The following is a 16,057-nucleotide window of genomic DNA, read 5'->3' on the forward strand; positions in this document are numbered from 1 at the left end:
AATAATGTATTTTATCATTTCTTAAAATGTTTTTATAGCCCTGAAAACCACTAAGTAAAATGCTTTATATTATTTTAAATGTATGTAGCATCTTTCTGACACAATACAAATATGACTTTGATTCACCAGTGGCCATGAAGTGCTATTTGCTGATTCCATCCTGTAAGATGTGACAAGGGACGTGAGTATTTGTGTTGCAGTTAGATGAGGATTTTGGCTTGGTAAGGGAAAATGGGGTCAGAGATCAGAGATTTGGCTGGGGGTGTCAGTAATGGAAGGGAGGACCAGAAGTAAGAGGCTTATAGACCACCCTATGTTGGTTTGCTCAGAAGTAATATAGCTACAGCAATTGGTAAGATAAAGACTGAAAACAAGGGACTGACTGCAGCACAAGCTAAGGCTAACAAGACTATCCCCCCCCCTATATTTTAATAGTAAAAAAAGTAGTTTAAAACTGTGGCTCCATTAAACAATAGTAATAATGTGGTTATAAAGGGTACAGAAAAGGCAAATGTGCTTAATTTAGTTCTCTTCTTTAGTGCATACAATAGAGGTTTCAAAACCCACTTAACAAAGCCAGAGTTTCAAAACCCACTTAAAAGGGACACAGTTGGCTCAGTTCAAATCAATAAAGTATATGGTACATACATTTTTACTCAAAATTGATATGAACAAGGCACCAGGGCCTGATGGAACGGTGGACAAATTATTTGAAGGTTTGTTAAGAGATCACGTTTATGATTATGTCTTAAATAATGGCTGTATGAGTAGCAGTAGGCATGGCTTTATGAAGGATAAGTCCTGTCTGACAAATTTGACTGCTTTTTTATAATGAAGTAAGTAGGATTTGGGACAGTGGGGCTGTGTAGATTTAATTTCCCTCTCTGAGGCAAACTGAGAGGCATCAGATGGGGTTTTTCCTTTCTCTGGATCAACCAGCACTTAGGTTGAACTGGATGGACGTGTCTTTTTTTTCAACCAAAATTACTATTCTATTAAATTGTCAATCATTTTCTCTAGTGTAGTTTTGTTTATATTGTTTTTGATTTGTCTTACCCTTGTGTCAAATATATGACTCATTATATATTAACATTTATATTGTTCATAAAAATAGTGTCTATGATTTTGTATCAAAACAGCATAAATATACACCAGCCATATATAAAACCTCATATATAAAACCACCTAACTTGCCTCTTTCCTCTGTTTTTAATACTTTTTATTTTGGACATAGGTTATTTTAGATGTAGTAATAAAAGTTACGTTTTATTTAATTTGACTGTCACAAATCTGATCCAACAGAGTGAGTGATGCAATTATGAATCGCTTGGTGGTAACGTTTAACAAATCAATCTCCTTATATTTGTTGTTGTATCAAGACAGCATGAATATACAGCAACCATATATAAAACCTCTCAAGCGGGAGTCCTCATACTATGCACTGAGCATGGGGGAACTTGCAGCACTTGGGTCCAAGGTTTGATTCAAGCCAGTAAACTGCAAAGAATTTGTATGTTTTCCCTGTTTCTGTGAGCCATGATATAGACAGGGAGAACTACTGAACCTGCTCTTACCCCCCCCCCCAAATTATCTAACAGCCTAAAAGTATATGAGCCATGGAACTGAAAGCCACTGGAAGCCATGGAACATAACTCACAGGCCAGGTGGTAGGGCAGAATGGCAGACTTTCTGCATACGGCCTGGCAGTGCCAACAGTGGATCAGTTTTGGAAAGGGGTCAACACACTTCTAATGAATGTACTGATACCACAAGTATTACATACTGCATATTTACAATAGTGAATGAACAAAGATGTCACAAATAAACATGCTACCATAACACAGGTATAAAACTCTATTCTGTGCAAGGACACTCATTGCAAAGACCTGGATGGAATCAAACCCCCACACCATACAGCACTGGGTATTTCTAATTAACCAGACTCCCTTACCAGACCACTTATTAAATTAACTCTATTGGCCAGGGGAACACATTTTGAAAAACTTTAAAGTGTATGGTTTACAGGGCTGAGGTGGAAGTGGCACACAAGGCCTACACATGGTACGGGGACAACAGTCTGAGTATGGCCCTAAAACTGCTAAAAATCCAAATCTGACAATTTGCCAGCTAAGACTTTTTGAGATCATGTAGAAGGCAATGACAGATGTCTCTCCCCTTCCCTGGAGAATCCTTTTTTGCTTCAAACTTTAGAAATTTTCATATTTTTGACACTGGTTTTGAACAATTTGAGGTTTCAGTGTGAGGAGAATTTGAAAAAATTTAGTTTTTGCAACTGTTCTGTGACTTTTTTTGTTCAGTCTTTTTAGTAAGTGTCAGACATTCGTAGAAATGAGTTTAAAATAAAAAAAGAAAGTTTGAATTTTAGTAAATCAGCCCCTATGTGTAAGTGTGCAATCTAGGAATTTATTAAGAATGTTCAGTGTAGCATTTTATAAATGCACTGAGCAAGTGTTTTTATTTTATGTTATATACTTAAAACGCAATAATAAATTTACCTATAAAAAATGCACAATATATTGGCGCTATATAAAGGAGGGATATAAATAATATGCATGTACAGTAAGGTGACTAAATACTGCAGACAATTTATCATCTGTACCTTGTGAATTTACCACAAATTGCAACAGACAATTTTATTCATAAGATTAGATAAAGGCAGGAGGCAGATTCCATTTCTATCCTCCATAACTGTAAGTAGCTCTGCATGAAATTCCTCTCTAGTACTGTAGCTTCAAAGGCTTTCTCACTATATGAAACGCAAGCTGTACATTTGCACAACAATAAAAAGAAATCAGCCTTTATTTTCATCGCTTCTACTACTTTTTCCTTTCACCTCATTTTCTAAACAAAAGATCTTGAAGTTTTACACTATGAATGCATTTTATAACCTAAAACAAGATGTAACTAGATACATTTTAATTAGTATTATAATAATCCATACAGTGGAAGGTTTCTCAGTGTAGCCCAAGCTGACAAAGCTAGCTGCGGGTATGAATTTGCTAAAACTACAGTTAGAGGCAGATTTACTAAAACTTTCATTTTCTCACTTTTATTCATTTATTTTTAAACTTGAATAAACTAATTTCCACAAATGTCTGACATTTAGCAAAAAATCTGAAAGAAAAAGCATGTGCAGCAAAAAGTTGTGACTTTTTTTGACTTGTCACATGATAACCGTGAGTTTTTCATCAAAAATCTGAAAATCTGAATGAATTAAATTATTGAAAACAATGAGCATTTACTAACATACCAATTTTTTTTGTCAGGATTCATATTTTTTTTCCCCTCTTGTTGAGGAAAAAAAAACATTTTTTCGCCATTCATAATGTGACAAACCTGCAACAAATCGGAAAGAAAAAATGTGACATCTAAAATCCATCAGAGTCATGTAGAATTCAATAGTAGGTGTCCTTTTTACAACTGGAAGGTTTTGGAGGTTTCTGGGTTTCTTTACACTTTTATTTGTGCTCAAAAATTCATGTTTTTTGTGCTTTTTTCCCGCATCTTTTTTCGTTTGTGATTTTTTTAAACGCTGTTTTAATAAATCACTTGGCATTTGTAGTTTTAGATAAAATGGTTTCAAAAACCTTTAAAACCATGAAAATGGGATTGTAGATAAATGGGCCTTTCTGAATCAGAGAGCACTTAGCTGCATAGAAAAGTGTTGTGGTGACTCTGTTGCCCATCAGGCCTTATGTGAATAGCTGGTAGTAAGAGGTGATGCACATGAAGTTGGCATTTACCCTGTGACAAGTAAATATGGCAGTAAATATGCTAGGCCTCATTGTCTATTCATATCATGTATGAATAACAGCCATCCGGAAAAGATTTAGAAAAACAATTATAAGTTGATTATATGAACAGAGATGTTACTACAGATGGAGAAACATGGAGAACAAGGTGTACTTGCCTGTGGTGTCTATATTTTTTTTACATTTTTGTCCGCTTCAAAGTGGAAATAGGCAGTTTAAAAACACCCATATGTAATAAAAGCACTAGGTTTGCCCAGTAGCAGTAACCCATAGCAACCAATGAGATTTTTGCTTTTAAACAGGTGACCAGTAAATGTTACCTGCTGATTGGTTGCTATGGGTTACTGCACCTGGCAACCTTAATGCCTTATATTACATTATCCCCTAAGGGCCTGATTTATGATTTCACAAGCCTACAGGCTCAAACAATTGGTTACTGAAACCATGCGGGAGTGCAGGAACTGTATTCAATTACCTTGGCATTGTGCCAAATAATCTTTCTTTCTTGAGCTGGTTTTAGGAATAAATAAGCTCAGTGGGTTTTAGATGCCAAACTTTTTATTGTTTTTAAAACGCCACTTGGAAAAAAAATAAAACAATTGGTTGCAAAGCCAAGGTAACCAGATACGGAAATCAAGTGGGAATTCAGGCATGGTTTCAGTAACCAATTGCTTGAACCCAGGCAATTAGTCCCTAATAGTCAAATATTGAAAAAATGTAAAATAAAAATGAACACTAACTGAATAGCATAGGTCATCTATAACTAAAAGTATTTAGTAGCTAAACGGACAGACAGGGAAACTGAAGCTACTCTATGGCTGGCTCTTGTGCGGTTAAAAAATTAAATTACCACAGATAATCCCGCTGCATAGTAGATGCATAGTAGCACATAATTGACTTCTGCTTATCTGTAAACCAAAACAGTCATAACAAAGTGTGGCAACAGGGTTTGCCTACACAGAAATCTGTATTTCTAGATAACTCATTAAACAAAATCAGGCAATTAATAGTAAAATAGTAAGTATGAAAATAGAATAATGCTTTATAATGAAAAGCTCCTTGAAAAGCTAATTGTTCCGACATACGTTGTATTTGTTTCGCTCAAAACGGTGTACATAAAATTATAATGCCTCTGTAATTTGATTAATTAATGGTGTGCATTAAAATTGCAACTGGTTTTATTCATCTGTAATATTTATTCACCGTGGAAAAAACGCAAAAAACTCAAATGTTTTGTCGCACAAATGAAAGAGTCAAAAATCCCGAAAACCTCTAAAACCATAAACCAAAGAAAGATGGTTACAATTTGCCTAGGACAGCTCCCATTGACTTCTACATGGCCTTGACAGCATTTAGAGGGTGTATTTTTACTTTTTTGATGCATAATAAATGGCGAATTTTATTTTTGTGCTAATAAAATGAATGTGAAAATGTAAAATATGTGAAAAAAATTACGAACGTTAGTAATTGCCTGCCTTGGATTAAAGAGTGGTCCATAAACATACAATCTACAGCACACCGTGTTCCTTTGCTGCCAGCACTATACTGTATATGATACAATCAACAGGATTTAACAGAGTGTAACTATATATCCTGGCATGTCCTAAATCTAAACCATTATAAACTAGTTCAAATAAGACAATTTTCTAAAAGAGATGATATTTTAATTATTGTGACAGTTGGGGACATGTTTATTAATGTTCAAGTGTCCAGTTTGGGATACGCGACTGCAGAAAATGCAAAATGCAAGGTTTTTTTTTTTCCAAAACATAAAAAACTCACCACTTAAAATCTTTAATTTCTTTAAAAAACCAATCTTGCAAAAACAAACAAACAAAAAATCTTACATTAAGGGGCAAATTTATAAAAATGTGAGATTAGAGCTCACCAAAAAAATACTCACCCATTTTCAACTCATTCCTATGGCATTTTAGAAGCGTAATTATCAAGGGGTAAAAGTTAGAAAAATCCAATAGGAATGAATAGAAAGTGGGTGAGATTTTTTCAGTAGCTTTAATTTAGCTTTAATAAATCAGCCCCTAAGAAACAAACGGATTGCAAAAACCAGTAGTAATGAGCATTCCCCATAGACATTCATATAGTGGTGTGTTTCTGTGTGTAGAACCATAGAAAGTTTTCTAGTAATCATGAAGTTACTTAGCAAGTGGGTATGTGGCTTTCACATGACAAATAAGATAAAAGCAATGCCTAATGTTTTGAAGTGCTAATAGTAAAACACTTGGCATGGCTACAGGTGCAAAAGTGAACACTGTTTATAAAAGAGAAATGAGTTCACTGTATGTTTCAGTAGAAATCTTTTGTTTCTTATGTGCTCTGCAGTAGAGTGATTTCTTTTCTGTGAAGAGCTTGCAGTGAAATTGCATTGTGTTCTATATTTCAGGCACAGATGGATCAAAGCAAAAAGGTATTAAATAGAATGTTGCTGTAATTTTACAATATACTGTAGATTGCGTATAGCCTCACAACACAGCCACTGTTCTGTTCAAAGAAATATAACTTTTTAAGTTACTACTGCTAAGGTTGTCTAGTCAATTATAGACAATCAAAAATAATACAATGAAGTAGAGTGCAGAAGAACTTCCAAGACATGAGAAATGATAGACTTTTTTTTTTTCACTACAAACAGCCTTAAGCCAGTACAAGACATGCCCCATCCTCTAAACCTCTGCACCTATAAAACCAAACATGCAAGAAATTCATGTAAATGCTGAAATATTTGCAGACTCGTATTGTAGGAAGAATATGCTAAAATGCTTTTAACGTAACCTGCATGGTTAATTTCACAGATAAAGTGAATATTTTACCCTGTGGGTGCAGAGAGCAGATCTGTGCACAAAGCTCCTGAGATTCATTCACCAAAAACTTTGTTTGAAAAATGTGAGCTTCATTGTCATTTATTCTAGAACTTCTTGTCACTGTGTTATTGATAATTTGAAACCAACTACTACTTTCATGTTGCCTTTACAAGCCATGAAAGCATATGTTTAGAAGTGAGCACCCTTCCTAATGAATACAATTCTGATAGCCACACAGGGCCACATGGGAGTGTTAGCTGGTAATACCAGCTAGCTAGTAATGATAGACAAAATAGAGCAAAATAGACAAGGCCACCATCTTCTTTGTCAATGTCTTTGCACTTTAATTCTGTCCTGAGTTGACTGCTAGGTTTTTCTCAGACCCAATACATTAGGGTGACCATAGTCTTAGAGCCCTCTCCTATCTTTATTGTTTGCATTGAATAGCATATAGGGAAATTAGAAGGCAAACTTGCTATAAGGTTAGGTAATATATTTCACTAATTTTTGTTGACAGGTACCTTTTTTTTCAGCAGCATATACTTATCTAGCAATAATAAATTTACTTTCAGAGTTGTCAGACTGACCTTGTGCACAGCCATATTTGTCTTGGTTTCTAGCTGTCTAACTTTGGCATCATAATTTGTGAATGGTCACATTATTAAATGGCATCTCCCAATGGCATGTGATGAACAGTTGAGGAGCACTCCTAATATTTTCCATTATCATTGGTGGCGTGATGGTGGAGTGACCCACACATGCATGGCCATGTTACTCCATAGTAAATTTAGCACACAACAAAATTAAAAACCTAATGCTGTAATAGATTCTTTTAAAGACCCAGGATACATTTCACACCCCAGGGTGATGATTTTATTTTATTTACTTTTATAATTATTATAATAAAAATTAAGTTTTACTTATCATAGAATCCTGATAAACAGTGGGTGGGGTGGATGAAAGAAAATGGATTACTGATTATATAATTCAGGCGCATACCACTGGGTACTTTTTTCAAGCTCTTTGAGCATGGTCAAAGCATCAAATCTGTTATCTATAAAGAATTTTAAGAAAAGTTTACTGCAAAGAGAATGCCTCTGGATATGGAGATTGAATAGCCTGGACCCAATAGGTTTGAATGAACAATAGAGTTTGGGATTTTTTTTGTAAATATGCAAACATTTTAATTACTATAATTTTCATTTACTTTTCCTTATTTTCACAGATTGTAACTAGAACATGATGATTTTGTTGTGTGCTGGGCCTCTTATTTTCAATCTTCCAATAGCAGTCAAGCCATAAGAAAACCAGGAATTACAAAGCACTGAAATCAAAAATTCTAGGGGCAGGTTTAATAAAATGTAAATTTTCTAAATATACAAATAAAATTAGAAAAACTTGAATACACTAAACGTGAACTTCTTTAAGAAATTACAATAAAATCACATTCTAGCCTGCATTTTTAATGAGTCTGACAAATTTTTAATTAATCTTGAAATCTCCCATTAAAAAATAGCTTAAAATTTGAAAATACAACTTTTATTGACTTCTGCATCAGCTTGACAGCTTTTAGATGACAATTCTTTTCACTTCATTGAGTTTTTTAATGTTTAACAAATCTGGTAATTTGAGTTTTGAAACTCGAATTCAGATTTTGTGATTTTTGCACTTAAAAGCTGCTGTTTTTTTTAAAAAACCCTTAACTAATGGGGTATTTGTGCATAAAACTTCACGTGAAAGGCTTGAGCAATCATAAATGTGCCCCTTAGTGTACAGTCTCTAAGAATTTAACAAGAAGTGTATATTGGGCCAACCTGGCATTCTGTCACATGGTGCCCCATTATTTTAGTGTTCAGTAAATTGCTACTATGTATTTAAAGTGTAGTTCAGTTCTGGACAGATGAATGGTAGTGCCATATGCCATGTGCCTGGAACAGCTGGACCTTAGAAATAACTGTATCCAGTATGATGAGTGGTTCACACAGAGCCTTTAAAGGAGAACTAATCCCTAGTCCCTCTTCAGCCCTCCCACTACTCCCCTCCAAAAGAGGATCCAAAGACAGTGGAATATGGTGCCTATGAACTCCACTTTGCAAGTCTGCAAATTTATGGCATGTCACCACTAGCGATAAGACGAGCTCGTCATTTTTTGTTTCATGATTTTTTCAGAGTTTCATGAATTTTTCACAGAAAAACAGATTCGCTTATCACTTGTCACCACACAGGGAGTCTTTTGAACAGAAAAGCTGCTGCTGAGAGGGAGATGGAGGGCAGTGGAGGGGTTTGAAGATAGGCTAGGGTTTAGATCTCCTTTAAAACCAGAAGCTTGGAGCAGCTCCACCCCAAAAATAAGATCACAATAACCAAGAGTAGAATGCCTTGTAAAGAGAAGAACAGTTGTTACAACTGATGTTGCAGAGTAGACTGCCTTTCCCTAAAAGCATTTACAAATGGGAAAAAAAGACAAAGTACGGAGAGGAAAAAATAAGTACAGTACTTTATGCTCATACTTTGCAATTTTCATCTTACCTCATTAACAAAAAAGGCTCCTAGTATTTAATAACCTGTATATTGGATAAAGATTCTCTCTCTATTTCATTTTCCTGCATACGTACTAATGCCATAGATATGTTGCCAGCTCATGCTTGATTAAAAGAGCCAAGAATAGCAGTATGTAGAGGCCATGCCAATGCGCAAAACAAAGAAAGTTCAATGACAACAGTAAAGTGTTTCAAAACTGTCAAGAAGACGCAGCTCTAAAAATAGACTATTACAAGCATGAACTGCAACACAATATGAGGTCTAATCAACACAATTGTGCTTTTTAATCTCAGAAAAAAACAAAACAGAAATAGCATCTGAAATAGCATCTATATATTTCAAAAATAACAATGGCATCATATGCAATGCTATATGCTATTAAATATGCAATATCACTTCGTTAGTTAAAGATATTTTTACCATAATGTAGGAGGAAACTTTCTCTTAGTATGTGATAAAGAGCAGAACAGTGTATCATTATTTTGGAAGCACATAGTTTTCCCATTATGAAAGGATATCTAGGGATACCGTAGATACTGAAAAAATTTTGAAAATTTAGTGGAGGTAATTTTAAGCGACATCAGGCCTGCCAAAGTTCTACAGTAATTCAGAAATTGGAATAAAAGTGCCTATTTTCTCTATTCAGGCATTCAAGTAAATGAAAATATGCAGTGGAACAGCTTGATTACATCTGTACATTATCAATATAATGTTTGTTTTGCAATGTCTATTAGATGCTTTGGTAAAATGGTAGTTCATAGTGTCAGTCAGGCAGACATATCAGTACAGATATGGGAGCTATAATCCAGAATGCTTTGGACCTGGAGTTTTCTAAATAAGGTATTTATCTGTTAAATGGAACACTATTCTTTAGGAATTATAAAGAACATTTGAACAGTACAATCAGCAAAGATGTACATTGCTTAGTCATCAAGAAAAAGGTACTGCCTTATTATTAATGAGAACAAGCAATTAAAATGATGAATTGTTTGCATAGGTAGAGAGCTATGTGAAATGGCATTGCCATATTTGGGTCAATGGATTTATGTGTATGGGATTCCTTAATCGGAGAATGCAAACTGCCATGATTTAAACAAATTTCCAGTTTTTAAAGAATGTTTTGCTGTAAAATAAAATTAGTTATAATACTGCAATAGCAACATCTTTTACCACTATATTCTTTTGAGCACCTTCACTACTTGCATGAAGGGTAATATACTTACAGTATTACTGAAGTTATTTGTCATGTGATTTAAATATCTTATTCATAACCCATTTTAATTCATAAATTAGCAACTTAATCTTCATACTGTATTTCTTTCTACCTTTTAAAAACAGCCTAATGTTTGTACTGGTCTCAGACAGTTTGACATGTTTTGTGGTGTTTTTGGTATTATACATGACATGAACTGATAAGAGAAGATTGCGCTTCTGGGAAAGTCTCCTGGTTTAATTTATGTGGTCTAAATGAATGCTGCAGTAAGAGTAACCTTGGGTGCAATGGATTATTAGGTTTACATGCAACCCAAACTACCATGTCCTTTGCTTTTTCGCCTTTGAATGCATATTAAATGTGCTTTAATTTTTTTGCTATTTTCTGTTTTCTCTAACAAAAGTAATACGTATCTATCCTAAAGTTATTTTTCTTATAAGATGCTCAAACTAATTACTGTTCCTCAGTATATAAGAAAAAGCTTGATAATCATACATTACAGTTCCAAGTTTTTTATTCATTGAAATATATTCAGGTTTTGATAAATACACCTCAATTTCTAACTTCAATAAAATAACTACTTAAAGTTATTGAGTGTGATTTTGAAATAGCACTGAAATTATTAGCTTTCTTTCTACATCCAAAATAATGCTTAAAACTATCAATCAAATGATGCAACATTTGACAAGATAATAAAATGCTTAACCTTGAAAATAGAATCAAATGTTTTATACCATATACATTAGTGTAAAAGTTATTACCGTTAATAAACATTTCATAGACAGAATACTGGTAAAGGAACTTTACTTTGATACACATAAAATGCATGTACTAAATAAAGGTCAACATGCTAAAACATGAACATTAATAAAACAAGACAACATGTGGAGGCAGCTGATGCAATAAATCTGCTTTAAATATGAAAGGATAACAAATAAAGCAGTTCAAATATTCCTACTGATATTCAATGTAGAATGGAAGAAAATAGTAACTTTAAATAAGCCATATACTGTATACAGTAAGTTGCACTTTTTTTCTGATAGAGCAGTCTTCATACGCAGCATTTTCTTACTGTGTGATTTTGTTTGCCAAATTCTATTGTTCCACATATTTGAGATAAGATGGATTACAGTTGGTCTGTCCAAATGGAAAATTCATTTGTCAGTCCCCTTTCTTTAGGGGTGAGCTATCCACATTGCATGGAATGTGACCTTGTAGATGTACAAACAAGGTGTAGTTCTACATCTTGTTTGATTTTCTGTGCTTTGTAATTCACCTGAATATACTGTAGTTGTCTGAATATTCTGACAACAGGTTTCTTGCACTCTCTTGGAAGACTGCAGTGACTGAACACATTGCATGCAAGCTTAAATAGATAAAGAAGAGAACACTAGTCTGAAGAAGGATTACATATGAATTACTAGTCAGAATGTCAGCATTGTTTTAATAATCATACAGCAGTTTATCCTCAGAACAGGGATCCCCAACCTTTTATACCTGTGAGCTACATTCAAATGGAAAAAGTTTGGAGAGCAACACAAGCATGAAGGCGCCAATGAGAGCTATAATTGGCTATTTGATAGCCCTTATGTTGACTAGAAGTCTACAGAAGACTTTGTTTGACAATTACACTGCATTTTTATGCAACCAAATCTTGCCCCATAACCAGATATTCATAAATAATCACCTGCTTTGAGGCCACTGGTAGCAACATCCAGGGGGTTGGCATACAACATGTTGCTCAGGAGCCACTGCCTTAAAAAACAATTAAACCAGACCCAAAGTTAGACCCAAAGATTAGACTGTGACAATATTTCCAGTAATTTCTACTAGATTGTGCATAATTTCTTGCCCTAAAACTCAAAAATTCTCAAATTCTAATTAGAGTTTCCAAAACTCAATACTTATTAAACGTAAAAAACTTATAAAACGGGAATGTAAAATTTCAACTTTTTAGCATCTAAAAGCTTGCAAGTTCATCTAAAGTTAAATGGGAGTTGTCCCCGCAAAATGTAGGCAATTTGCTTTATTGATTAACATGGAGTGTATATATACATGTAAGATTCAGCAACAACAATAAAACAGATATATGGAACAAACTGTGTAACTGTTATCATCTGTGAAATGTTCAGCAAAAAAACTTTTCCTTTGGGAATAAATTTAGTCTTTTTGTCCTGCTGATTCACTTTGCCTCTTATGGTCTTTTTTTGTTGCTGTACATCTTTCACCTCTTTTATGCTAAGATTCTCTTAAGTCTGAGAGCCAATTTAGATCAACAGAGTAAAGAAATTCCTGACCCTGCTGCTTAGTTTAGCTGTCTTGTCTCTAAAAAGAGAGGCTACAGAAAGCCATTCATTAGTTAATGTTCAGTAAAGAAACAGAAAAGTAATAGGTATAAGGTAAAAGGTATAATAATAACAGCAACTTCTCAAAGAAAGTTGTCAAAGAGACACAATAGGGATAACTGTATAAATATTTATGGGTCTAGAGGTATTAAAAAAAAAGCTTAAAAAATGTAATCTCCAAGAAAGGCCCTAAAGCTGGTCGAAACGTTGGATGTACAGATGCACTAAATACAAATTATTTGTTTAAATGCAAATTAGAGTGTAGGTCCTTTGAAAATTTTTATATACTGTTTTGACCATGCACTCACAATTGTTAAATAAGTCTGGATCTGAGTATGGCCGCTCTCTGGAGTCATGTAGAATCAGAACATGCTAGATATCAAAGAATTCCCGGTATCAGAATAAAGTTACTCACCATCCCTCCATGGTCATGGCTTCTGAACACCTTAGAGAAGGCTTAGCCATTTCCCACATATCTTTGGATGATCATTACATTTACCAATTATTAAAATCTTCAAAGACTTCTCCAAAGAATAGTGTTTATGTAGCCTGGGTAAAGTTGTCAACTAGCATCTATTATTTGTGATAACCATCTGGTTTCAGCGTGAGTTGTGGTGTTGAGCTAGTACTACAACCAAACTGTGTTGTATAATTTATTAAAGTAAGCATTCAGTTATTATTATTATTGTACACGTACAATAGAAGGTTTTGGATTGTTTCCTGATTGGGTTGAACAACTAGTACATATTTTATCTCCAGAAAAGAACATTTATTGTACAAAAGGGAAGGAAACTGATAATAGTGTTGCTATTATTTTTGGTTTGTGTGTTTGCACATTGTAACTAGGGATGTAGCGAACATCGCCAAAAATGTCCGCGAACCCGTTCGCGGACTTTCGCCAAAACTCACGAATATTCGCGAACTTTGCGAACCCCATAGACTTCAATGGGAAGGCGAACTTTAAAACCTAGAAAAGCCATTTCTGCCCAGAAAACTGATTTTAAAGTTGTTTAAAGGGTGCCACGACCTGGACAGTGGCATGCAGGAGGGGGATCAAGGGCAAAAATTTCTCTGAAAAAAAAACACACCAAAAAATAACGCCAAAAAAAAAACGCAAGCTATTCCTATGTATACGCAAAGGCGAAAAACCGAAGCAAAAAAACGCGGCAGAAAAAATGGCGAACATCGAACATTAGTTCGCCGGCGAACAGTTCGCTACATCTCTAATTGTAACCACAATATTACTCCATGTGCTAGAATTGGCATTGCATTACAATACCATTATTATTATTATTATTATTATTATTGGTATATGAATGTTTTGTGGAGCCCTATAACAGTTAGACTATTGCACACTGCAATTTCCAGGGATACAATTATGTTTTCCTGGAAAAATATGCTTTTTCCATCCTGGCCCTATATTCTCACACTTTGAACATTGAAACAATGCTTTTCATGGCTTAACAAATGCAATAAATAGTGCTACCTTTGGTTTTCTTTTAGAAACACTGATATGCACTATTTTAGAAAACATTAAAAAGGAAATTAGAAACAGCGATTGTCAGAGTTACAGAAAAACGTTAGCGTGAAAAAACAATTGCAATTGCTTTTTAACTTTAGTAAAATAGATAAAGATTAGCAGTTTATCAGAGATGGGTACAACTACTTTGTTTTCCAGATTCTCTATTGCAATACATTCAGATATCTGAGTAACTAATCTGTAAAAATACAGGAATAATTGCTTTTCTAATCCAGGCTTCCTAGGTACTACAAATATTTTCATTAAAATATAAGCTAGGGGGGTACGGAGGTTCAATGAATAGCACTGCTGCCTTCTATTTCTGAGGTTCTGAGTTAGATTCTGACCTAGGCACTATTTGCAGATGTTATAACTGTGTATCCACAGGTTCCTTTCACACTCCAAAAACATACAGTCAAGTCAATTGGTTCTTAATTAAATGTACCTAGAATAGAAAGAAAGTCTGTATTAATTCAGGGAAACATGAATTAAAGTGATGGTGTTGATGGTTCAGTTTAAAACTGAACTTGCATCTTTTTATTAGTAAACTTAGGGTTAATTTAAATTCTTGACCTACACAAATTCAAGACTTTTATAGACATCTATAGACACCATTGTAAATGTCAGTTTTGGACTCTGCATGTGCAGTAGTCCTTGTAGTCGACACATTAAAATGATAAGACAAAAGCTATTAAACACATGGAGGACTGCATGTATTTTACATTATTTCACAGTGTGTTTGGCATTGTGTTCCCTGAATGCTCCTGCGTTGGTTGGTGTTAAAATGATTCCTTTAGGGCAGTGGTCCCCAACCAGTGGCTCATGAGCAATATGTTGCTCCCCAACCCCTTGGATGTTACTCCCAGTGGCCTCAAAGCAGGTACTTATTTTTGCATTGCTGGTTTGGAGGCAAGTTTTAGTATGTATATGTATCTTTATTTATAAAGGGCTACTTATGTACGCAGTGCTGTACAGTAGAATACATTAATTCAAACGGGGGTATTAAGATAATAATAGATAAATACATAGTATTACAATAAACACAAATAAATAAAAGATACAGTTGCAATAAGATAAGAGTCAAAGATACAAGAGGATGTAGGTCCCTGCCCCGTAGAGCTTACAATCTTGATGGGAGGGTAACTTACAGACACAAATAGGCAAATATAAGTGCTGTAGGTCACAGAGGGTGACATTACAATATCAATATGGAACGCTTCACGAATTTGCATGTCATAGTTGCATAAAAGCAAGATTTACTCCCAAAAAAAGGCTCCTATAAATTGAGATTATGCATAGAGGCTACTAAATAGCCAATCTTAGCCCTTTTTTGGCACCTCTGTGAACTTTTATGATGCTTGTGTTGCTCTCCAAGTCTTTTTACATTTGCCTGTGGCCCATGAGTAAGAAAGGTTGGGGACCCCTGCTTTAGGGCATTCTTCTTTACTGAGGTCATGTGGTAGGAAGCCTGGAGCACAAGGTGCCAGTAAAAAAAGAGTACCTTAAAGAAACCATCCCTTTAGTGAAAGTTGGGAGAACAGGAACCCTGTGAATAAGGTAATAGTAAGTGACAGACTAACAACTCTACTAGTTAACTCTGAGTGTAAGACAAATAGCTAGCAAAAGCAGCATTGATCTCTGATTTAAGATTGAAATTAAATGTAGCTCTCTAAGGGAATACTTGGCTTAAAGTGAAATGACACTTAGGAATAGGATATTAGGCTATTAAACTGATGGTATTCCAGTGGCTTAAATTAAATCTACTGAAAACACCTGTCAAATTCTGTCAAACATCTGTTACTTTTTTAAGACCGTCTGGGGTCCATTATGTTGATTAATCCTTTACACAC

Source organism: Xenopus tropicalis, chromosome 3 (assembly GCF_000004195.4).
Source record: "Xenopus tropicalis strain Nigerian chromosome 3, UCB_Xtro_10.0, whole genome shotgun sequence".
Taxonomy (NCBI): domain Eukaryota; kingdom Metazoa; phylum Chordata; class Amphibia; order Anura; family Pipidae; genus Xenopus; species Xenopus tropicalis.